Genomic DNA, 26738 nt, shown 5'->3' on the forward strand with positions numbered 1-26738 from the left:
TAAACTTCCTGCCTTGGCCTTTTATCTGGAAGGGGATGTGAACCCCTAATCATAGTAAGCAAATTCTCCGCCATTTTAAGTAACTGTTTCTGTGACTTGGGAGCCGGATCAGAAGAGGCCTGTGATGCAGTCTTTGATTTGGAAGGAGTCTTTGCCTTTGGCTTTGCCTTTATTAGAAGCTGAGTAGGCCTGAAAACCCCTTCGGAAGCCGGTACCTGCACAGCGGCTCCGGACCCATCCGAAGGAGCATTGTCCGAAGGTCCTGCAACAGAAATATTCAAAGGCCTAGTTGGCACCTTGTGGGAGTCCATTTCGGCCATCGGTTCCGAAATGGCCAACGACAGGGGCTGCAAAAGTGCCTCACTGACGACGGCTGAACCTGAAGCTGGCTCTGCTTGTAAGATATTGTCAGATTTGGACCTCGGAGGCCTGTCTTTGTCCTTGCGTCGTTTGTGAACTCTGATAGCCGGAACCGTATCCGATGACATTTTGTAATTAAAACGCCTACCAAAGTAATGAAATGCAAAATCGTACCTTCGTTTAATTGTACGTTGATTGAATCTAGCACAAAACCGTCAGCTAGCTATGTCGTGGTCAGTGCCTAAGCAAGGAATAGAGTAAGAATGAAAATCCTTATGAGGTATTTGCTTCCCACAAGAAATACAATTATTAACTTTTTCTGACATCGGACTGGAGCAAGAAAAAAGTTTCCACAACGGGGTACTTAGCATTGAGTAGGAGATGAAAGTCTTTGGACTGAAGTTTGTTCAGAAAAGATTGTCAGGAGTCAGCCTACCGGCACTTGCGAACTGCTATCACCGCATGGCAAGAAAGACTAGAGAACATGGCATCGGCTGTCAGCTTTGTACTCCTGGCGCTCTGACATCAGGGAGCATGACTGAACAGCCGACGCCGGACCCAGACTTTGGGATTCTGGCCAACCGAGGACTGCCTGCCGGCAGGGGAGAACCCTACAGTCATGACTGCAACAGTGAAACACGATGAGCATCTGCTCTGCTTCTAGCAATAACTTCAGCACGAAGAGTTTCAGAATTACAGACACTAATAGCAGTGGAACCCTTCATCATTTTTCACCAGGACAGGGTGTCTTTAAGAACAAACCCTACATTTATGCCAAAGGTGGTATCACGTGTGTCTCTAAACCAAACTATTCACTTGCCAACTTTTTATCCAAAACCACAGAATAAAGGGGAGAGACTACTGCATTCCTTGGACATTCACAGGCAGTTGCTCTTCTACTTGGACAAAACCAAAGTTGTCAGAAAATCTGAGCAATTATTGGTAGCATATGCTGCAGGAGCATAGGGTAAAGCCATTTCAAAACAAACTATTTCAAAATGGATAGGACATTGTATATGTTTCTGCTGTACACAGCATGGAAAACCTGTACCTAGCAGCATTAGATCTCACTCCACCAGAGCAACAGCCACTTCAACTGCCTATCTCAGAGGAGTACCTACCAAGGATATTTTGGAAGCAGCAACATGGAGTTCTATGCATACCTTCACCAAGCATTACCATCTGCCTCTATATTCTAAATACAAAGCTGGTTTCACCTCTGCAGTGTTGCAGGGCCTTATAGCCACCCCTAATGCCTTATAGAACCAGCCACCCTACCTCAGCTTTGGGATTCTGCCCAAGTGTAATGACTGCAGCAGTGTAACACAATGAACATAGTACAGTTTTGTACCTACCATAAATGTAGATGTTCGAGTGTATAAACTGCTGCAGTACAGGTTACCCTTCCTCCTTCCCCTTTTACTTGCTGGTACGACCCTAGGTCTTCTACCCTTTACTACCTATGGGGAGTATTTGCTGGTAACTGAAAGTTGTTGTTTGCTTTTCTTATGTATGTTTTTATTAGCAATTTGAATTGCCTACCTATTTCGGGGCACCTGACATCTGGGGCAAGAAAAACTGAAGAAAATGGTGTCGGCTGCATTTTATATACCCCTGCCGCACTGACATCAGGGAGGAGGTGACAGCAACTGACGCCAGACCAAGACTTTGGAACTCAGGCCAACTGGGGAACCCAAGTGTAATGACTGCAGCAGTGTATACATTCGAACATCTACATTTATGGTAGGTACAAAACTGTACTTTCCGAGTACTGCCCTTCGGACTCTCTACAACCCCCAGAGTGTTCACAAAGTGCATGGCAGTTGTCACAGCTCACCTGTGACTGCAAGGATTCCAGGTGTTTTCATACCTAGACGACTGGCTCATGACCGCCCACACCAGACATCTATTGGAAGAAGCCTTGGCATGCTCACTTCACACCGCAGAAAGGCTAGGTGTAACTATAAATTGGCAAAAATCAACCTCCCCCCATCCCGATCCATAGAATTCATTGGGGTCCTGTTGGATACAAAGAACTGTAAGGCATCTATTCCAGAGCACAGAATTCTAAGGATAAAACAACTCATACCCATCCTCTCAAGGGAAAGATCTACAGCACATTCTTGCTTCAGCTGTTGGGTTCCATGGCAGCTTCCATCACCATTGTCCCCCTTGCGAGATTCCACATGAGGCTCTTACAATAGTTACTACTCGCCCAGTGTTACCCTTTTCAGTTTCCTCTATCATCCCAGATTCAGGTGACTCAGAGATGCAAACAAGACTTGATTTGGTGGATGTCACAGAACCCGTCACAGTGGTCTCACCCCTTCACACCCCAACAGCCCAAAGCCACAGTGACCATGGATGCTTCCCTGATAGGGTTGGGGTGGGCTTTTTCATGGGAAGACAGTCCAAGGCACGTGGTCAAAACTAGAGGCCCATCTACATATAAATGTCCTAGAACTGAGGGTGGTGCTTCTAGCGTTGCAAGCATTCCATCCCTTCCTCCCATCAGGGACTATTGCAGTACAATTGGACAACATGGCTGTAGTCTGGTACATCAACAAATAAGGCGGAACCAAATCCTACCCACTTTGTCGAGAGTCCATGTGGATATGGCACTGGGCGATGGCTACCAACCGCTTTCTGATAGCAATGCACATTTCCGGGAGTTCCAACGTGATAGCAGATTGAGTAGGTGCATTCTGCAACCACACGAGTGGTCTCTGAATACTCTTATTGTGGCGGAGATTTTCAACCACTGGGGTCTCCCTTGCTGCAACCTCTTTGCATCCCCAAATCAACTATAAATGCAGCAGATGTCCTTCAGGAATGCAACTGCAGTCATAACATATGGGTTGTCCTGCCTCAGGCAGCCCTCGGTCGGCCGAATTCCAAAGTCTGGGTCCGGCGTTGGCTGGTGTCGCCTCCTCTCCGACGTCACCACGGCTGGAGTATAAAGGCATCGGCCAACGCCATCTTCTTCAGTCTTTCTTGCCGCGCGGTGCCCGAAGCAGAAGCAGTTCGCAAGTGCCGGTCGGTCAGCTCGAGTTTTCAGTACGAAGTCATCTAAAAGCTAAGTACCCCATTGGGGAACATTTATTCTTGCCTCAGCCGATGTCAGAACAAATTGAGAAAGTTAAAAATTGTTTGTCTTGTGGTAAACAAATACCTCATAAGGACTTTCACTCTCTCTGCCTTCCTTGCCTGGGCCCAGACCACGACGTCACGGCCTGTGCTGCCTGTGCTTGCTTTAATAAGCGCACTCTCAGGCGCCGGGCAGAATTCGCCGAGAACTTTTTCGGTGAACCTTTTGCGTATATCATGCCGTCGGATCAACCGACAACCCAATCTGCTAAAAAACGCAAGGACCGGGACCGACACCCTCGGCCCGCGTCCACTACTGATGCTACTCCTAAACCCTCTGCTAGTGCTCCGGACCCTTCGGAAGTGGTAATTCCACCGCTCCAGACCGACGACACAGCATTAACACGACCTTCGGTCTCAGAGATCTCTCCGGTGCCGGTTGTTGATTTTCCTCCGGAAACCGAAGATCTGAAGTAGGAGATTCATTTGTCTGCAACCTGTGGGTTATGGATCCGATATTGGATCCGAACCGGCATGGTTTTACCAGCTATGGATCCGAGCTCCTAGCTCCTCCCCTCACCCATAATGCCCTGCTCTCCCTACATGACCTCAGATCTAGTTTGCCGCGCTGGTAACCAGGTCCTTGGATTCTGAGCTCTTCAGCTAAGTGGAATTTCTAGTTAAAGAAAGCGTTTTTTTCTATAGTTATTAAGTTTTTTGAGTGATTGTGTTAGGTTCCCTGTCATAATTTGTTACTTTTAGCTTAAAATTCTTAATTTTAAGAACTTTAGTTTACCCTCCCCTCGCTGGTCGTAGTTCTGTGTGAGTGTATTGTGTGGGGCCTTGTGTGTGTGTACTTTTAGTACCAATTTCTCTGTCTTTGCTTTTTTTTGTTAAAAAAAAAAAAAAAAAGACTTTACCATGTCAGAGGCCCCTAAGGCAATTTTCTCCAAATGCTCCGAGTGTGGCCATAAGCTATCCCCTGCTGATGGCCACACTCGGTGCGTTCGATGCCTTGGGGTTGAACACTTCACTTCTGGATGTTCCCTTTGTGCAGGGTTCAACCCCAGGGCATTGAAGGAGCGGAGGTCGAAGCTGGTCCTGGCGGGACTTCTGCCTCCGGACTCGGCTTTGGCTCCCGCTCCTGTGGTGGGAACCGTGGCTTCGGTTCCCGCCTCTCCTGCCCTCCCTCCCCCACCTGGGACTTAACCTCCCGCTACTGGCTTGGAGGAGAGAGAGGCAAGAAAAAAGGACCAGAGAGAGAAGCACCACAAGCGGTGGGCCGAGACCTCCGTTTCGGCCCCGCCAGCTAAGCGGGCTTCTCCTCCGGCCTCCTTAGCTACTGGCTCTCCCCCCCCTCGGCTCCGGTCTCCGGTCTGCTTCTCACCGGGGCCTGAGGAGGAGGAGACCCGATCTCCGTCGAGGCTATCGAGGAGGCACTCAAGGCCTACCTCGGTAGCCTCTTCGAGATCCACTTATTCTCTTTCTGATGCCGATCTGGACCGGATGATGAGAAGGTTCATCCAGGCCCAGATGCAGATGGGAGTGCTCTTGCCTCCCCCCCGTCTGGGGGGGAGCTCGACCCCATTTGTCAAGCCTATAGCTCCTTCTCCGACCTGCTACCCGGGTTTGGAGCGTTCGGAGCCGGGCAGCTTCGGAGCCGGGGGTGGGTCGGCGCCGATAGTACTAGGTACTTCGGATCCGACCTTGCCCTCGAGTGTTTCGGATCCGACCTCTTGGAGCCTGGCTCCGAGCTTCGGATCCGGGGGACTCAGTGTGCCTTCGGCGCCGTCTGTGTCGGAGCACACTGGGCCTTCGGATCCGAGTGTCTCGGGGCCGGCTCCAATCCACTCTTCGGATCTGAGGGGGGGCCGACTTTCGGATCCTTTGGTCGAGGCTGGCTCCCCCTCAGCTTTTGATGTAGTGGAGAGGGCTCTGTTGAGGGCTTCCGGGCCCCCGGCACTTGCTTCGGCTCCGTCCCGTGCTCCATCTGCACTGGGTCAGGCTTCCACCATCCGGCCACTGGGACAGCCCGCTTCAGTGCCCCAAGCTGTTCCTTTGGAACAAGACACTGCTTGCGAGGGTTCCTCGGACAGCCCCCCGAGGAAGCCCCTCGCAAGCATATGTGTAAGAGGAGGCACATAGACTCCCCCGAGTCTTTAACTGAAGACACGGATTTGGAGGAAGGGGAAGGCTCCCCAAGATCACCCCCCAAGGACGTCTCCTTTGGAGACATCATGGAAATGCTTCGCATAAGGGGGGGGGTGGTCTGCCCCAAAGTCTTCCTCGGACGAGTCCGTGTTCTTGGAGGCATTCGAAGCGGGCCCATCTACCTCTTGGGTGTCTCCTCCTGCCGACCCCCTGGTGGACCTCATTACCACCAGGGCGTGGAAGGAACCGGACACCGTGGAGCCAATCCCCAAAAGGCCAGACCGAATCCTTAGCCCCCCCTGCAGACCGTGCCCACTGGAGTAAGGGGCTCCCGGTAGATGCCATGTTGACGGCAGCAGCCACCAAGAGGGAACTCGCTCAGGAGAGTCCCTCAGTCCACCCTCCGAGCAAGGAGTCTCGGATGATGGACCGCTTGGGGAAGCGAATGTTTAGTTCTGCGACCTTCTCAGTGAGGGCGCTCAACTACTTGGCACATGTGATCAGGATGCAGCGCGATCTTATTAAAGAATACGCTGCATCCCCCCCTGAGTCCATGTCGGAAGAGGACAAACTCTTGCACTCTACCCATATGGCCACTCTTCGATCCGTGACAAATACCTCTATGCGGTTGCTGTCCCATGCTACTGAGGGAGCCGCTAGAGCTGCAGGAGTAGGCCTAGTCACGAGACGCCAGGCCTGGCTCTGCCATTGCGATTTCACGGAGCCCTTCAAGGCGTCCTTCGCGAACGCCCCCTTCGATGGTTCTGCCCTTTTTGGCAAGACGGTTCGCGACACCTTGACCCAGAGCGAAAAGGACGGGAAGACGCTGTCTGCCGTCGGAATCCGCTTCTCTGTGCCCCAGAGGCCCTACTCTAGGAACCAAAAGGGCCAGAAGAAGATGTGGTTCCGGAAGTCGAAGCAATCCCAACTTGCTCCGGACAACCAGTCCTTCCGTGGCAGAGGAGGACAGGGAGGACGCCGCCCCAGAGGCAGAGGGGCTCCCAGGAACTTCGGGTTCAGAGAACCTTTCTCTGAACGGCCCGCGCAGCAGCCCTGAAGGGTTGCCCGACTGCTCCACTCTGGAGGCAGTCGGGGGACGTTTTTCGGAGCACCTAGCGGCATGGGAGTCCATAACATCAGACCGCTGGGTCCTCCGCATTATATCCAGAGGATACAAGATTCCCTTTTGTCACCTTACAAAATTAAAATCCCTCCCCGACGTTCCACCCGGTCAGCGGGAGGCCGCTTCGGCAGAAATTGGCCATCTGCTGGGGAAAAGAGCCATCCAGCCCGTCCCCCCAGACCAGATCGGATCAGGGTTCTACTCCAGGTTCTTTTTAGTGCCAAAAAAGACGGGGGACCTAAGACCAATTTTAGACCTGTCCCTGTTAAACCTGGCAGTCCCCACAGAGAAGTTCCGGATGGTCACCCTACAATCTATCCTTCCCCTTTTGGGAAAGAACCACTGGATGTGCTCTATAGACCTCAAGGATGCGTACTACCACATACTTATGGACAGGCATTCCAGGAGGTTTCTTCGCTTCCAGCTGGGAGTCAGTCACTACTAGTTCAGGGTCCTTCCCTTTGGTCTCACCACAGCCCCCACGGTGTTCACCAAAGTATTAGCAGTGGTTGCGGCCCACCTGAGGTTTCAGGGGGTGCAGGTCTTCCCATACCTGGACGACTGGCTCCTTACCGCCCCAACAAGGCATCTACTATCATTGGCGCGAGACTCTTTTCTTCATCTAGCTCCCCGATTGGGCATCACGATAAATGTAGCAAAATCCAACCTGGCACCTACTCAGTTGATAGATTTTATAGGCTCCAGGTTAGACACCAGGGAGTTAAGAGCCTTCCTCACAACCGACAGAGTTCAGAGTTTGCGACTCCAGGTGCGGGCCATCCTACACTCCAACTCTGTTCCGGCGGAATTGGTCCTGAGGGTTCTAGGGTCCATGGCGGCTGCAGTATCTCTTCTTCCTCTAGCCAGATTCAACATGCGGGTCCTTCAGTGGACACTTCAGGTTCAGTGGTCTTACCTTGCTCTACCTCTGCATCATCCCATTGTGATCAGCAAGGCTTGCAAGCGGTCCCTCTTGTGGTGGCTCCACTCAGAGGATCTCCACGGAGGCCGCTCTTTTTGTGCTTCTCCCCCTCTCGCCACGGTGACCATGGACGCCTCCCGCCTCGGGTGGGGGGGCATATTGCAGGCAGGACAGTCCTAGGCACGTGGAACGACTCAGAGACCTCCCTGCATATCAATGTTCTAGAGATGAGAGCAGTGCTCTTGGCGTTGCGAGCACTTCAAGCCTTTCTTCCCCTGGGAACAATTGCAATTCAGTCAGACAACATGTCGGTGGTCTGGGACATCAACAAACAGGGGGGAACCAGGTTTTATCCCTTATGTCGAGAAGCCATGAGAGTGTGGGAATGGGCGATCTCCACCAACCGCTTTCTCATCGCAATGCATATTCCGGGTCGGTCCAACATCCTGGCGGACAAACTCAGTTGCACCATTCTCTCCCCGTACGAGTGGTCTCTCAATGCTCAAGTAGCGAAACTTATCTTCGCACGGTGGGGAACTCCTTGTTGCGATCTTTTTGCGTCTCCCTTAAACACCAAGTGCGACAGTTTTTTTGCTCTAATCCCTCCTCCAGGGGATTCCCCGAGAGACGCTCTGGTGCATGCTTGGCTTCCCGGTCTTCTTTATGCTTAACCCCCTTTGCCCCTGATGCTCCAAGTTCTTCAGAAAGCCTCTCGGTTGGGGTGCAGAATGATCCTCATTGCCCCATTCTGGCCTCGACAGATCTGGTTCCCTTTCCTAAGGTCTCACTCGGTGAATCCACCTTGGATTCTAGATCCCATTCCGGATCTGATTTCGCATCCATCGAACCTACCAACTCCGAATCTGGGCAACCTGAAGCTAACGGCTTGGCTGCTCCAGTTCCACTCCTAATTAGGACTCCCGGTATCTCGTCTCCCGTTAAGGCCATCCTGGTAGCGGCTCATAAGCCATCTACCAGGAAAGTTTACCGCAGTTAATGGAAACTGTTTTCCATTTGGGCGGAGCGGCAAGGTCTAGATCCCTTTACGGTTCCCCTTCCTCTGGTGCTAGACTTTCTCACCACTCTTTTTAATCATGGTGCCAGTAGTTCCACGGTCAAAGTGCAGCTTGCGGCCATTTCTCACTATCATGTTGGTCATGACTCTGGACCTCTTATGTCTGCCAAATTGTGTAAAGTCTTCCTTAAAGGCACCTTTCTCCTTAGGCCCCCTGTTAAGCAAGCGGTTCCTCCTTGGGATCTGTCCTTGGTTCTTCAGGCCTTGACCGCTCCCCCTTTCGAACCTGCGGCCACAGTAGATCTTAAATTCTTATCCCTTAAGACTGCTTTCTTAGTGGCCATTACTTCGGCCAAAAGAGTTTTGGAACTTCAAGCCTTATCTTCAAAGCCTCCTTACTTGATCTTCCATCCGGACCGCGTATACCTCAGGACCAATCCCTCCTTTCTTCCTAAGGTGGCCTCGGAAACAAATATTAATCAGTCCATTAACCTCCCTGTTTTCTTTCCTAAATATCAAAACAAGGGTGAATACAAGCTGCATTCCTTGGATGTTCACAGGCAGCTTCGTTTTTATCTTAACAGGACAGCTGGTCATAGGCAATCCGACCAGTTGTTCATTTCCTTTGCCAAATTCAATCTAGGTAAGCCAATTTCCAAAGTAACCTTGTCTCGCTGGATTTCATAGTGTATTCTTCTAGCTTATCAAGCCTGTGGAAGGCCCGCACCGGTGGGAGTCCGTGCCCATTCAACTGGGTCAGTTTCTACCTCAGCGGCCCTTAAGGCTAGGATTCCTGTGGATGGCATTTGTTCAGCAGCCACTTGGGCTTCATCCCATACCTTTATTTCTCATTACAAGCTGGATATCACATCTAGAGGTAGAGCATCCTTTGGCTCCGCGGTGCTCCGGAATATCCTTCCATGACAGCCGCCCAAGATTCAGGTAGCTGGGGACTCTGTCCCACAAGTTGCAGACAAATGAATCTCCTATTTCAGATTTAGAAGTTATGTACTCACCATAACGTTCCATCTGAGTAGGTGTATTCATTTGTCTGCAACCATCCCGCCCTCCTATCCCCCTGGCCTTGTCAGTTTCCTGCATATTATTTGTTACCCTTTTCAGGGTATTTTGTTTCAGGGCAAACTTGATCTGAGGTCATGTAGGGAGAGCAGGGCATTATGGGTGAGGGGAGGAGCTAGGAGCTCGGATCCATAGCTGGTAAAACCATGCCGGTTCGGATCCGATATCGGATCCATAACCCACACGTTGCAGACAAATGAATACACCTACTCAGATGGAACGTTATGGTGAGTACATAACTTCTAATTCTAGATCTACCCGACACCATTTCTGTGGACAAGGTTATGCCTGCACGTGGGGCTGCTAGGCCCCCTGTATCCATGTCCATCAAGGCCTTTGCACGTGCTAAGGCCGCTAGTCTGGCCAAGGCCCATCCTAGACCTACTGCCCAGGCCCCTTCTTCTGATAAACAAATCATGTCTCTGGCTGCTGATCTTATTTCCCTTATCAGTGGGTCTCAGCCTCATCCAGAGAGGGGTTCTCAGCCACCTGCAGAGAAAAGGCCCAGAACTGAGCAGGCGGACGACCTCTCTTCGGATGAAGCCTCTGGGGATTCTGAACATTCTGATACCCAAGAAGAATCCTTCCAGGCCTACGAGGACTCTGATGCTGAGGAATCAATTCCCTCTGCCTCCCCTCCAGAGGATTTCTCATTTGGTGAAGTCCTACATGCCATGAGGGAACATTTTCAATGGCAGGGTCAGGATTTCTCTGACTCCAGGAAAAGGCTTCGTACCTTCCTCAAGCTTCCCCAGCACAGGCCTTTAGCTATTCCACCTGTTATGGATGTTTTGGATGATGTTTTCTCTGACTCCAGTGCTAACCCTGATTCTCTTCCTCTGGCTCCTGTCAAGCCGGATAGATATTATAGGGTCCCTGACAGCCACAAGCACCTTTTTAAGGCCCACTCTGTGGATCTAGAAACTATTTCACAGGGCCCCAAGGGAGTGGCTACCTCCTCTGCCCAAAACCCACTGCCAGCAGACAGGGAAGCAAGGTCCCTGGAGAGATGGGGTAAAAAAGTATATACTTCCACTACCCTGGCCATGAGGTCACTAAATTGCCTTTTTCACATGTTTCAGTACCAGGATTTTCTCCTGGATGATTTACAGAAAAAGTTAGCCTCACCTGAGCCTATTGATAAAAAGGCATTGCAGGATCATATACATAACACTCAGCAGGTTAATAACCATTTCCTTCAGTGTGGTTATGATGCACTGGAAGCTTCATGTAGGGCAGCTATGACTGGGGCTGTGGTACGTAGACATGCTTGGTTAAAGGATCAGTCTTTGCCTGACCATGTTAAAGTAAAGTTATTTGATGCACCTTTGGAAAAACAGAAGCTTTTTGGTGCTAATGCACAAGATGTACTGAAATCCATAGAGGAAAAAGCAAAGTCAGTACAGACAGTCAAGGATTTCCTTCAGGTTCAGCCACCCAGATTCAGCAGAAACTGGCCCTCAAAGAATTGATCCTTCCCCGGCTCAGACAAATTTCAAAGGGGAAAAAGCAGACGTGCCAGAGGTAGAGGGCAATACCGAGGATCTTACAGGGGACGCCAATGGCAACCTCCAAATCAAAGAAGTGGTACAGATAGTTCAGCTGCACCACAAGGACAATCGCAATGACTTGATTTTCATTCCGCCTACAAAGGTTCAAAGAGAAGCACCCTTGGGTGGAAAATTATCCTTATTCTCACAAAACTGGCATATCTTAACCAAGGACAACTGGATTCTGGATTTGATAGACAAAGGTTACAGATTCCACTTCCACACATTACCAAGAAGACAAGGCATGCCAAACCTGCCACATCATCAAAGGGCAGAGGCACTCTCTCAAGTTTCCAAGCTGTTAAGTATAAAAGCAATAGAAAGGGTTCCTCCTCAGGAGCAAGCCCAGGGATTTTATTCAAGGCTGTTCCTTGTTCCAAGAAAAGAAAACAAATGGAGAACCATACTGGACTTGTCATCTCTAAACACTTTTCTCATAGTGCCAAAGTTCAAAATGCTGACGTTGCAGCAACTCCTTCCCATGCTGGGCAAGGGGTCTTGGCTGGTCACTCTGGACCTCAAGGAGGCATACCTGCATGTCCCAATCAGACAAAGCTGCAGAAGATACCTCAGATTTCTTGCAGGGACAGAGCATTATCAATTCTCAGCATTGCCGTTTGGCTTATCTACTGTGCCCAGAGTGTTCACGAAATGCCTGGCATCAGTAGTGGCACACTGCAGACCGCAGGGGATTCAGATATACCCCTACTTGGACGACTGCCTCATACAAGCAGACAACAAACAAACCTTAAAAGAAAATTTGGACTATGTCATGCATCTACTGTAGGTCTTGGGATACACGGTCAACATTCAGAAGTCAAAACTACTGCCATCCCAACAGATTATTTTCTTAGGAGCCAAACTGGACACAGAAAACCAAATGGCCTACCTCACAGAGGAAAAACAGCAGCATTTACCAGAGTACTTCAAAGGCCTAGCAAAACTCTCTCAGCTGACTGCAAGGAAAATCCTGCAGGCCCTGGGGTTCATGGCATCTTGCATCCTTCTGATACCTTTGGCAAGACTTCATATGAGAAAGCTGCAATGGTATTTAAAAAACTTATGGTCTCAACACAGCCAAAGCCTAGAGGACATAATCCCACTTATTCCATGTCTGCAAAAGAATTTTTTTGGTGGGCCCAAGCCAGTCAGCAAAACAAAGGCATGTCTTTCAACAGACCTCAAGCAGGCCAAATGATTACAACAGACGCCTCAGACCATGGATGGGGGGGGCGCACATGGAGGACAGATGCATTCAAGGGCAATGGACCCCAAATGAAAGACATCTGCACATAAACCAAAAGGAAATGTTGGCAGTGATACATGCAATCGAGACTTTCGAAAAATCACTACAACAAGGGCATTTACTGATAAGGACAGACAACACCACTGTCATGTGGTACATAAACAAGCAGGGAGGCACTCATTCTTATCCCCTCTGCAGATTAACAATGCTTCTCTGGGAAAAATCCCTGAGCCTGAAGATACATTTACAATCCCAGTTTGTACCAGGAAAGGACAATGTACTGGCGGACAGCCTGAGCAGAAATTTCATGGATCCACACGAATGGATGCTGTATCCTCACATTTTCTCTCAACTGACAAAGACATGGGGAAGACCGGATGTAGATCTTTTCACCTCCCACTTAAATCATCATCTGAAAAAGTTCTGCACAAGGACTCACCATCCTCTAGCCTGGAAGACGGATGCTCTCTCCTTCAGCTGGAATTCTCTAAAAATGTATGCATTCCCTCCTCAGCCTCTGCTGACCAAGGTGATACTGAAGATCAAAGCAGAACAACCAACAGGTATTTTGATAGCTCCAGACTGGCCAAGGCAGCACTGGTACCCATTGCTATTGACCATAACTCGGACCAAACCACGGCCTCTGACCCTATGGCCCCTACTCCTAACACAACACAATTACAGGACGGTACATCAAGACCTGAAATCATTACATCTGACAGCCTGGAGGCTAACATGATTTCTACACCTAACTCTCTATCAAAATCAGTTCAAGAAATCCTGCTGGAAGCATGCAGACCTTCCACAAAAAAAACATATTCAGCCAAATGGAAGAGATTCAGCATCTGGAATGCCAACAGGGGTCAGGACACAGCATTACCGAGTATACCTCAGATTTTAGAATACTTGGCAGAACTACTTCATGCTGGACTTTCATACTCTTCAATAAAGATTCATGCCTCAGCAATCTCAGCAAAATACAACTGTGACCCTCCAGTGTTTTCTAATCCATTGCTAAGACAGTTTCTAAGAGGAATAAAGAATATCAAACCTCCCAGAAAACAGCCAGTACCTGCATGGGACCTCAATTATGTGTTGGAAAAATTAACTCTTCCTCCATTTGAGCCAGCAGCAAGTTCAGAAATGAAATTTCTTTCATGGAGGACGGCCTTCTTATTGGCAGTCACATCTGCAAGAAGAGATGTTCTTCGTTCCCCATTGCTGCAGTCCTTACTATTGGGTATAGTCCGCCGTCCAGTCGGCCCGAATACCAGAGTATAAGGCTGACGTCGGTCAGGGCGCATTAGACTGACGTCAGTACGTCAGGGTACTAATGCGCATGACCGATGTCATATCCTCAGTCTTTTTTGCCGCATGGTCCGATGCAGAAGCAGTTTTGCGAGTGCAGGTTGGCGTTCTGAAATATTTCCGAAACCGGAGTTTCAGACCGAAACAGAGTTGGCTAAGTACCCCGTTGGGGAACATTTTGGTTTTTTCTTGCCTCAGTATTTAACCGGATGTCAGAAAAAGTGAATAACTGTATTTCTTGTGGGAAACAGATACCTCATAGGGATTACCATACCTTGTGTATACCTTGTTTAGGGCCTGAGCACGGCGTTGTTGGTTGCCGCTCTTGTGCTAGGTTTAACAAACGCACTATTAAGAGGAGGTTAGACTGTGCCAGGTTAGTGTTTGGGAAGCGTTGCAATTATAAAATGCCGCCGGATGCTCCGACGCCCGCTTCGTCCAAGAAGCGCAAGGACAAAACAGCGAAGCCTAGGGTTGATGAACCGGCAGTCCCGGACGTCGGTTCTTTAGAAGGCTCAGTGGAGCCAGAGGTTTTGCCAGGATTTTCCATGGAGTCTCAGGCAGAAACTTTACTGTTACAGGATGTGCCTTCTCAGGAGGTAGGCCAGGCTGAGGGGGCTTCTCAGGTAACTGTTCTTCCCTCTCTTCCCAAGGTAGTTAGGGCCTCTCCTTCTGTTGCCAAAACTTCTTTGAGAGGTAGGCCAAGTTCAGCTTCAGTGGGGGCTTCTCCTAGCATTTCGGGTTCTGTACCTAAGAAACATATGCTTAAAATGGCAGAAGATTTGATTACTATGATTAGAGGTTCTATGCCCCTTCCTGATAAGAGGCCTAGGGTGGAACCGGAGTTTGATAGTTTTGAACAGTGTTCAGAGGCTTCAGAGTCTTCTGCGGAAGACTTGCAGGAGTATCCTACTTATTCTGATTCTGATGTGGATGATTCCACTCCTACAGCTTCTCCTCCTGAGGATTTCTCATTTTCAGAGACTCTGCATTCCATGAGGGAGCACTTTAAATGGGAAGGCCAGGATTACTCTGATTCAGGAAAAGGCTTAGGGAATTCTTGTTTTACCCCAGCATAGGCCCTTAGCTATTCCTCCTGTGTTGAATGTGGTGGAAGATGTTTTTGCAGAGGCTTCCCTGAACCCTGACTCTTTGCCTCCTGCTCCTGTTAAACCTGATAGGTATTATAGGGTGCCCAAGCTCATAAGTATTTGTTTAAGAGTCCTAGGGCGGACCCAGAAACTGTTTCTCAGGGGCCTAAAGGTGTTAAGGCTTCTGTGGTTAAAAATCCTGTTCCCACTGATAAAGAGGCAAGGGCTTTGGATAGGTGGGGAAAGAAAGTGTATACTTCTTCCACTCTAGCCATGAGAGCGTTGAATTGTCAGTTTCACATGCTAAAATATCAGAATTATCTCCTTTCACAATTGAAATCTAAGGTGGATGCTTTGGCGGAAGGTATTGAGTGTAAAGAGTTGCTGGATTTGGTTCATGTGTCTGAACAAGTGGGTAAGCATTCTTTGCAATGTGGTTTTGATGCTGTACAGGCCTCCTCGAGGGTGGCTGCTACTAGTTCTGTTCTTCGCAGGCATGCCTGGTTGAGGGATCAGAATTTAGCTGAGCATGTTAAGACAAGGATTTTGGATGCTCCTTTACAGTCTGATGTGTTGTTTGGATCGCCTGTGGAAGCAGTTTTAAAGAAAATGGAGGACAAAGCTAAGTCTATGCAAACTGTTAAAGATTTTTGCAGGTGCAGCCACCGAAGTTTAGTAGAAATTGGCCTGCTAAGGGGTGGACATATCCTGCTTATGATTCCCAGTCTAGGGGTAGGTCTAGACGTGGTAGGGGAGGGCTCAAGGTTCTTTTAGGCCTAGAACAGGGAGTTCACCTGCTCAGACTTCTGGTGAGGGCAGGGGTCAGTCCTTTCGTAAACAGACCCAATGACCTGCCTTTTCAGCTGCCAGTAGATTCTCGTCTGGCAGCTCCTTTGGGAGGAAGACTGTCTCTTTTCAAAGAAAATTGGGATTTAATTACTCAAGACAAATGGGTGTTGGATATCATTCACCACGGTTACAGATTTTATTTCCATACAATGCCCCTTTCAAAGGCATGCCAGACGTTCCTCCTCCACAAAGAAAAGAGGCTCACAAGCAAGTTTCTCAGTTACTCCAGATGGGGCCATTCAGCCAGTCCCTGTATCAGAAAGGGGCCTAGGATTTTATTCTCGCCTGTTCCTAGTACCAAAGAAGGGGAACACGTGGAGACCAATTTTGGATTTATCTCTCCTCAACACTTTTCTGGACATTCCCAAGTTCAAGATGTTGACGTTACAACAGCTTTTACCTCTGCTGGGCAAAGATCACTGGATGGTAACTTTAGATCTCAAGGAAGCTTACCTTCATGTGCCTATAAGGCTAAGTTGCAGGAAGTATCTGCGGTTTCGAGCTGGAAATTCTCATTATCAGTTCTCTGCATTGCCCTTTGGCTTATCTACTGCGCCCAGAGTATTCACAAAGGTTCTGGCTCCAGTGATAGCTTACTTCAGGCTTCAAGGAATTCAAATCTATCCTTACTTGGACGACTGCCTGATTCTGGCTCAAGAAAAGGAAGACCTTCTACAGCATCTGGAATATGTTATAGCAGTGCTAAGATGCCTAGGGTATTCTGTGAACGAAATAAAGTCCAGTCTAGTACCCTCTCAAGACATGTGCTTTCTGGGTGTGAGACTGAATACAGCAGCCCAGATGGCCTTTTAACCCCGGACAAACAAAAGAGTCTTTCACTTTACTTCCATCAACTATCTCATCAGTCCGTGCTGACTGCAAGGACAGTCCTTCAAGCATTAGGGTTCATGGCATCTTGTATTCTGGTGCTTCCCAATGCCAAACTGCATATGAGGAAGCTACAATGGTATCTCAAAATGTATGGACACAGCACTGCCAGGATTTGGACACTGTCATTCAAATAATACCTTGCCTTCAAAAAGAATTTTTGTGGTGGGCTCAGGAATGTCACCTAAACAAGGGACTCTCTGTGACCCGGCCAGAGGCGAGTCAGATTTTAACGACAGATGCCTCGGACATTGCTTGGGAGCTCATCTAAATGGAAAGTGGATACAAGACAAGTGGCCTGCCAGACTACAGCATCTACATATCAACATGAAGGAGATGTTAGCAGTCCAGTTTGCATTAATGGCTTTCAAGGAGTTACTTCTTCCAGGGCAGGTGTTGATTCTAACAGACAACACTACTGTCATGTGGTACATCAACAAGCAAGGGGGAACACATTCTTATCCTCTATGCAGGCAAGCAATGATTTTATGGGAGACTGCACTAAGCTTGCAACTTACTCTTCAGGCAAGGTTTCTGCCAGGAGCACAGAACTCCTTAGCAGATGTGTTAAGCAGACAAATCATGGATCCTCACGAGTGGAAACTGGATCTTCATGTATTTCAGAGATTGACAGTGTCATGGGGAACTCCAGACATAGATCTGTTCGCTTCTCCACTAAACCACCAGCTGCCAAAGTATTGCACAAAGGGGTTTCATCACACAGCTTGGAAAGTGGATGCTCTGTCTTTCAGTTGGAAAAACCTTCATGTGTATGCCTTTCCACCTCTGCCTCTTCTTCCAAAGGTACTATTAAAGGTCAGACGAGACAGGCCAAGGATGATTTTGATAGCTCCAGATTGGCCTCGGCAACACTGGTACCCACTACTACGGAGTCTGGTAAAGAAGCCTCCATGGCCTTTACCTCTGATTCCTCATCTGTTATCTCAGAAGGACGGTCATCTGCTCAATGTCAAGCTTCACTCTCTTCATCTAACAGCCTGGCATATTCTGTGTTGAGACACAGCAGGTCTCAACTTCCTCAACAAGTTTTAAATGTGATTATGGAAGCTAGAAGACCTAGTACAAGGAAAGTGTACGCAGAAAAATGGAAGAGATTTTTATTTTGGAGTACAGCAAAGAATTTGGAGATTTCTGAGCCTAATTTGAGTGTGGCTCTTCAATATCTTACTGAGTTATTGGACAAAGGTTTGTCCTTCTCTTCCATTAAGATTCATGCTGCAGCAATTTCAGCTCACTATGATTGTGATCCACCATTGTTTTCGCATCCTTTGTTCAAGCAGTTTCTTAGAGGGGCAAAGAATATAAGACCCCACGTAGAGCTCCTACTCCTGCTTGGGATCTCAATTTTGTGTTGGAAAAACTTACTCTACAACCTTTTGAGCCTCGGCTACTGCTGAATTGAAATACTTGTCATGGAAGACTGCTTTTCTGTTGGCTATTACTTCTGCAAGAAGGGTGTCTGAGTTGCAGGCCCTTATGGCAGTAGAGCCCTTTTGATTTTCCATAAGGATAGGGTATCATTACGTACTAATCCTTCCTTTATGCCTAAGGTGGTTTCTAGTGTGGCTTTAAACCAAACTATTCATTTGCCTACTTTTTATGCAGACCCCCAAAATAAAGGGAAAAGATTTTGCACACTTTAGATGTACACAGGCAATTGCGTTATTATTTAAGCAGGACTAAGGATTTCAGGCAGTCTCAGCAGTTGTTTGTTTCTTTTGCTTTGAGTTCACAGGGCAAGCCTGTGTCAAAACAAACTATTTCTAGGTGGATTGGCTTTTGCATTGCATTTTGTTACTCCCATCATGGCAAGGAGATTCCAGCTGGGATTAGGCCTCATTCCACTAGGGCTACTGCCACTTCAACAGCATTTCTAAGGGGTGGCAACTAAGGATATTTTGGAAGCAGCTACTTGGAGTTCAGTGCATACTTTCTCTAAGCATTATCACCTTCCTATCTACTCTAAGTCTAGGGCTGGTTTTGCCACAGCTGTTTTGCAAGGCATGTTGTCAGCTCCTGCTTCTTTATGATTTGCCAGCCTCCCTTACCTCTGCTTTGGGATTCTACCCAATAGTAAGGACTGCAGCAATGGGGAACGAAGAACATAGTACAGTTTTGTACCTACCATAAATGTAGATGTTCGAGGATCCCCATTGCTGCAGTCCAATTTACCCTCCCTCCTTCCCTCTGTGTTTAGGGGTGGTTGTGTAGGTGAGGTTACATGCTTATATTTTTGTATATATTCTTGTATATATTGTACATATTTTTGGTGCAGGTATTTTGGGCCTTGTCTTTTTAGGGTCTTCTGACATCTGGGGCAAGAAAAGACTGAGGATATGACGTCGGTCATGCGCATTAGTACCCTGACGTACTGACGTCAGTCTAATGCGCCCTGACCGACGTCAGCCTTATACTCTGGTATTCGGGCCGACTGGACGGCGGACTATACCCAATAGTAAGGACTGCAGCAATGGGGATCCTCGAACATCTACATTTATGGTAGGTACAAAACTGTACTTTTCAGAGATACAGGCACTCATGGCAGTGCCCCCCTTCCTCATTTTTCATCAAGACAGAGTTTCTCTAAGAACCAATCCTACATTCATGCCCAAAGTTATTTCCAGGGTGTCTCTAAATCAAGCTATTCACCTGCCTGCATTCTTCCCCAATCCTCAAAATAGGGGGGAAAAGCTACTGCATACTTTGGACATACACAGACAACTACGTTACTACTTGGACAGAACTAAGGCCACCAGAAAATCTGACCAACTGTTTGTAGCCTATGCTGCTGGAGTGCAAGGAAAAGCAATCTCCAAACAAACAATTTCGAAATGGATTGGACATTGCATCAGGTTCTGCTATTCTTTCCATGGAAAAGGTGTGCCAGCCAATATTAGGCCACATTCCAACAGAGCTATGGCCACTTCCACAGCTTTCCTAAGAGGAGTGGCAACAAAGGACATTTTAGAGGCTGCTACATGGAGCTCCATGCATATATTTACCAAGCACTACAACCTGCCCTTATATTCCAGATCGTGAGCAGGCTTTGCTTCGGCAGTCCTGCAGGGGATTTTAGCTACACCATCCTTTTCTTAGTTCCATCCACCCCCAGCTCGGCTATGCTATTCAACCCATATGTTATGACTGCAGTTGCATTCTTGAAGGACATAGTACAGTTTTGTACCTACCATAAATGTAGATGTCTGATAGATATGCAACTGCAGTCAGATTTTCCCTCCCTCCTACCCCTCTGTATCCTTCTTTTTGGGTCCCTACCCCCTTTTCCCATTAGCTGGGGGTATTCCTATGGTGTATCTGTTTATTACTGTTGTGCATGTTTGGGATTATTTTTATCCATTTACCAAATTTAGCCTTCCTAGGAGGGCACCTGGCATCTGGGGCAAGAAACACTGAAGAAGATGGCGTCGGCCGATGTCTTTATACTCCAGCCGTGGTGACGTCAGAGAGGAGGCGACACCAGCCGATGCCGGACCCAGACTTTGGAATTCGGCCGACCGAGGGCTGCCTGAGGCAGGACAACCCATATGTTATGACTGCAGTTGCATATCTATCGGACATCTACATTTATGGTAGGTAGAAAACTGTACTTTACTTCGCCCTGATTCCCCCTCGGGGACAGTCACCCAGGGATGCTCTAGTCCACGATTGGCCCTCAGGTCTGCTTTATGCCTTTCCCCCTCTTCCTATCATTCCCCAGTTCCTGAAGAAAGCCTGCCGGTTGAAGAGTAAGATAATCCTCATAGCACCATATTGGTCTCGTCAAATTTGGTTCCCCTTCCTATGGCCTCAACTGCTAGATCAACCATGGATTCTCGATCCAACTCAAGACTTGATCTCCCATCCGCAGAACCTGATTCACCCCAACTTGAACAGCCTGAAGCTCACAGCTTGGCTCCTCCACTTCCGGTGATTGCAAGGCAGACTGACCTTTCTTCCCCAGTAAGTGACATTCTTATTGCATCTCATAAGTCTTCCGCCAGAATTACTTATCTCAGCAAGTGGAAGAGGTTTACCAGTTGGCTGAAGGAAAAACGGATAGACCTCTTTTCAGCACCAGTGCCAGTAGTACTGGAATACCTGTCAAGTTTATTCCAATCTGGCCTATCTACTTCTACCATTCGAGTTCATTTGGCTACAATATCTAATTTTTACAATGGTGTCCATGACTCTTCCCTTATGTCACACAGAGTATGCAAGACCTTTCTAAAAGATGTAAATCATTTGAAACCCCCTTTTATAGAACCTATCCAGCCATGGGACCTGTCATTAGTCCTGCAAGCTTTGACAATGCCTCCTTTTGAACCAGCTTCTTCATGCAACCTCAAGTTTCTTTCATGTAAAACTTTGTTCTTGGTCACCATTACTCCTGCCAGACGTATCTCTGAACATCATGCTCTGTGCATCAAATGGCCTTACTTGATCTTTCATAAAGATAGTGTCATTGAGAACTAATCCTTCCTTTCTCCCAAAAGTGATCTCTGAAATGTTCATTAACCAAGCCATTGAACTGCCAGTTTTCTTTCCAATCATTCTAACAGAGGACAGTATTGTCTGCATACCCTAGACATTCACAGGCAAATTTGTTTCTATCTGGACAGAACTAAGGCTTCTCGCAAATCAGATCAGCTATTCTTGGTCTATTCTGGGTCTAGATTTGGATGTTCTATTTCTAAGGTCACATTGGCTAAATGGTTAAAACACTGTGAAACATTTATTCACAAAACTCATGATATCCCTCTGATGACAGCCGTAAGGGCTCATTCCACTACATTGGTAGCAACTTCTGCTGCCTTCCATGCTAGAGCTTCTTTACATGGTATTTGTGCAGCTGCAACTTGGGCTAGACCTCATACCTTCATCAACCATTGAAAATTGGATTTGGCCTCCAGAGGGAGAGCATCCTTTGGTTCAGTGGTGCTCAGGAATGTCCTTCCATGAGAGCCTCCCAGGAATAAAGGTAGCTGGGGACTCTGTCCCAGGCGTAAGGAATGAACAAGGATTAACAGTATCAGATAAAGAAGGTATGTCTTACCATAACGTTCCATATATATTGTTGATCCTCGTTCAGTCATTACGACTCTTCCTCCTTCCCCCTCCTTATAGTGGATCTCATCTGGTTCCGTTAGGTCCTTTGACCAGAGGTAGCCTCTACTTTCTTTGACTTGCAAACTCAATATGAGGTAACAGGGAGAGGAGAATTGTGGGTAAGAGTTTGTGACTGTCGCGAGCTTGGAAGATGGCCAGCACGGTTCTGAAGTCGGAATCAGTAACCCAGGCGTAATGACTGAACGAGGACTGACAATACAGATGGAATGTTATGGTAAGACATAAGTTCTTTTTTCCTTGCACACTAACCCTTCCTTCCTTCCCAAAGTAGCATCAGAGGCAAATATTAACCAGACTATTAATCTTCCAATGTTTTTCCCAAATTTTCAAAATAAAGGGGAATATAACTTGCATTTGTTAGATGTTCATAGGCAATTGAGATTTTACTTGCACAGGACTAAAGAATTTCATAAATTGGATCAGTTGTTTCTTACTCAAGACCTTTCCTAGGGAAACCAATTTCTAAAGTGACATTTGCTCGTTGGATTTCCCAATGCACTACCAGTTCTCTGGCTATTTCCATGGCTTTTTGGTCTAGTGTGTCACTGGATGATGATTGTTCTGCAGCTACATGATCCTCATCTCATACCTTCATTTTGCATTACAAGTTGGATATTGTGTCAAGGAACCGGGCTTCCTTTGGCTCCGCTGTGCTCCAGAATGTCCTTCCATGAAGGCCACCCAGGTGTTTGGTAGCTGGGGACTCCATTTCACAGGCTGAAGATCAAATGAAGTCAACTACTTCAGATAAAGAAGTTATGTACTCACTGTAACGTTCCATCTGAGTAGTACGTCACTTGTCTTCAACCTTCCCTCGACCTTGTCACTTTGGTACTGACCATTTACGAGTATGACTACTCCAGAATTGCTCATGGTCAGTCTGGGAATTAGTTTTTTGTCAAGCTGTCAGTAAGGGTGGGGTCTTGTTGGGTCGGGTATGTGTTAGGTGATTAGAAGCAAACTAGATCTGAAGGGAGGAAGGAGACAGGGGACATTGTGGGTAAGAGGAGGAGCTGGGAGCTCGGATCAGTAGCTGGAAAATGCAGCCATGTCTGATCCAATTTGGATCCGAAACCCACAGCTGATGACAGATGAAGCGTTACTCAAATGGAACATTATGGTGAGCACATAAGTTCTTTTTGTCCAGCATCTTCCAATCGCCATGGGTGCCGGTAAACTGAGAGATCTGGTGCTATCAGTGTCATTATTGATCACAAATGGGTCTTGGCTCCACCTCGGATGCAAGCTGGCAACTAAAAGGACAGCTCCTGAGCTCAAGCTCCTCCCCTTCCCAAGATCCCTTGCTACCCACAATCCTCAGATCTCATTTGCTACGATTTCTCTATGGATGTGCTTCCTGCAGTTCAGGTTTCCTGTTTCAGATAAGCAGTAGTGTATTCCCTTTTTCTCTGGGGTTTTTTACTTATCTTGTGAGTATTCTTTCTGCTTGTCTCTGGTTAGGATGTTCATCGTGTTACACTGCTGCAGTCATTACACTTGGGTTATCCTGCCGTCAGGTGGTCCCTCAGTCGGCCAGAGTTCCAAAGTCTTGGTCCAGCGTCGGTTGCTGTCGCCTCTTCCCTGATGTCAGTGCGCCAGGGGTATATAAGATGCAGCCGACGCCATTTTCTTCAGTCTTTCTTGCTGCGCGGTGCCTGAAGCAAAAGCAGTTTGCAAGTGCCGGTCGGCCAACTCCTGAGATTTTCAATTCGAATTTCATAACTGAAGTCTTCTATAAAGCCAAGTTCCCCATTGGGAAAAATTTTTCTTGCCTCAGACCGATGTCAGTAAAAGTTAATAATTGTATTTCTTGTGGGAAGCAAATACCTCATAAGGATTTTCATTCTTATTGTATCCCTTGCCTAGGCCCAGACCACAACGTCACTGGTTGTCAGTTTTGTTCTAGGTTTAACAAGCGCAATATTAAACGTCGGATCTGAAGTAGGAGATTCATTTGTCAGCAACCTGTGGGTTATGGATCCGATATCGGATCCGAACCGGCATGGTTTATCCAGCTATGGATCCGAGCTCCTAGCTCCTCCCCTCACCCATAATGCCCTGCTCTCCCTACATGACCTCAGATCTAGTTTGCCGCGTTCATGGTGACAGCCTAGATTTCGAGCTCCAAAGCTAAGTGGTTTATTTAGTATCTTAAAAGGGTTTTTATAACTTAAAAATACTATAACTGTGTGAAAGTGTTAGGTTCCCCTTTTATATATCACTTTTTTGAGTTAAGTTAACTTAATTTTGTGTACTCTCCCCTCTCTGGCACGTAGCTTGTGTGAGTGTGTGTTTCTTTGGGGCCTTTGGTGTGTGTGCTAGTGTATTTTATTTTTTCTTAAAAAAAAAAAAAAAAAAAAAATATGTCTGAGGCCCCAAAGGCAATTTTCTCAAAATGCTCCGAGTGTGGCCATAAGCTATCCCCTGCTGATGGCCACACTCGGTGCGTTCGATGCCTTGGGGTTGAACACCTCACCTCTGGATGTTCAATCTGTGCAGGGTTCAACCCCAGGGCATTGAAGGAGTGGAGGTCGAAGCTGGTCTTGGCGGGACTCTTGCCCCCGGACTCAGCTTCGGCCTCCGCCCCGTTAGTGGTTTCCGCTCCGGCGGTTGCTGCTTTACCTGCTCCCCCTCCTCCTCCCAGGATTCAAACTCCCTCTACGGGTTCAGAGGAGAGGGAAGCGAGGAAGAAGGACCGGAGAGAGAAGCACCATAAGCAGCGGGCCGAGACCTCCGTTTCAGCCCCGCCGGCTAAGCGGGCTTCTCCTCCGGCATCTTTGGCTGCTGGCTCTCCTCCTTCTCAGCTCCGGTCCCCATCCTTTTCACCAGGGCCTGAGGAGGAGGAGACCCGACTTCCTTCGAGGCTATCGAGGCGGTACTCTAGGCCTACCTCGGTAGCCTCTTCGAGGTCTACCTATAGTCTCTCCGACGCTGATCTGGACCGGATGATGCGAAGGTTCATCCAGGCCCAGATGCAGATGGGAGTGCTCCTGCCTCCCCCCCCTGGGGGGGAGCTCGACCCCATTTTTCAAGCCCATAGCTCCTTCTCCGACCCGCTACCCGGGCTCTGAGCATTCGGAGCCGGGCAGCTTCGGAGCCAGGGGTGGGTCGGTGCCGATAGTACTAGGTACTTCGGATCTGACCCTGCCCTCGAGTGTTTCGGATCTGACCTCTCTGAGCCTGGCTCCGAGCTTCAGATCTGGGGGACTCAGTGTGCCTTCGGCGCCATCCGTGTCGGAGAGCACTGGTCCCTCGGATCCGAGTGTCTCGGCGCCGGCTCCGATCCACTCCTCGGATCCGAGGGGGAGCCGACTGTCGGATCCTTTGGTCGAGGCTGGCTCCCCTTCGGCTTTTGATGTAGTGGAGAGGGCTCTGTTGAGGGCTTCCGGACCCCCGGCACTTGCTTCGGCTCCGTCCCGCACTCCATCTGCACTGGGTCAGGCTTCCACCATCCGGCCACTGGGACAGCCCGCTTCAATGCCCCAAGCTGTTCCATTGGAACAAGACACTGCTTGCGAGGGCTCCTCGGACAGCCCCCCCGAAGAAGCACCTCGCAAGCACACGTGTAAAAGGAGGCACATAGACTCCCCCGAGTCTTTAACTGAAGACACGGATTTGGAGGAAGAGGAAGGCTCTCCAAGATCACCCACCGAGGATGTCTCCTTTGGAGACATCATGGAAATGCTTCGTATAAGAGGTGGGTGGTCTGCCCCTAAGTCTTCCTCGGACGAGTCCGTGTTCTTGGAGGCATTTGAAGCGGGCCCGTCTACCTCTTGGGTGTCCCCTCCTACCGACCCCCTGGTGGACCTTATTACCACCAGGGCATGGAAGGAACCGGACACTGTGGAGCCAATCCCCAAAAGGCCAGACAGAATTCTTAGCCCCCCTGCCTACCGTGCCCACTGGAGTAAGGGACCTCCGGCAGATGCCATGTTGACGGCAGCAGCCACCAAGAGGGAACTCGCCCAGGAGAGTCCCTCAGTCCATCCTCCGAGCAAGGAGTCTCGGATGATGGACCGCTTGAGGAAGCGAATGTTTAGTTCAGCGACCTTCTTGGTGAGGGCGCTCAACTATCTGGCACATGTTATCAGGATGCAGCGCTATCTTATCAAAGAGTACGCTGCATCCCCCCCAGAGTCCATGTCGGAGGAGGACAAACTTTTGCACTCCACCCGTATGGCCACTCTTCGGTCCGTGACAAATACCTCTATGCGGTTGCTGTCCCATGCTATTGAGGGAGCCGCTAGAGCTGCAGGAGTAGGCCTAGTCACTAGACGCCAGGCCTGGCTCTGCCATTGCGATTTCACGGAGCCCTTCAAGGCGTCTTTTGCGAATGCCCCCTTTAATGGTTCTGCCCTTTTTGGCAAAACGGTTCGCGACACCTTGACCCAGCGCGAGAAGGACGGGAAGACGCTGTCTGCCGTCGGAATCCGCTTCTCTGTGCCCCAGAGGTCCTACTCTAGGAACCAAAAGGGCCAGAAGAAGATGTGGTTCTGGAAGTCGCAGCAATCCCAACCAGCTCCGGACAACCAGTCCTTCCGTGGCAGAGGAGGACAGGGAGGACGCCGCCCCAGGGACAGAGGGGCTCCCAGGAATTTCGGGTCCAGAGAACCTTTCTCTGAACGGCCCGCACAGCAGCCCTGAGGGGTTGCCCGACTGCTCCACTCTGGAGGCAGTCGGGGGACATTTTTCGGAGCACCTAGCGGCATGGGAGTCCATAACATCAGACTGCTGGGTCCTCCGCATTATATCCAGAGGATACAAGATCCCCTTTCATCACGTCCCAAAGCTAAAATCCCTCCCCGACGTTCCACCCGGTCAGTGGGAGGCCACTTCAGCAGAAATTGGCCATCTGCTGAGGAAAAGAGCCATCCAGCCCGTCCCCCCAGACCAGATCGGATCAGGGTTCTACTCCAGGTT

The sequence above is a fragment of the Protopterus annectens genome, chromosome 2.part0, assembly GCF_019279795.1.
Source record: "Protopterus annectens isolate FY-2018-M chromosome 2.part0, PAN1.0, whole genome shotgun sequence".
Taxonomy (NCBI): Eukaryota; Metazoa; Chordata; order Ceratodontiformes; family Protopteridae; genus Protopterus; species Protopterus annectens.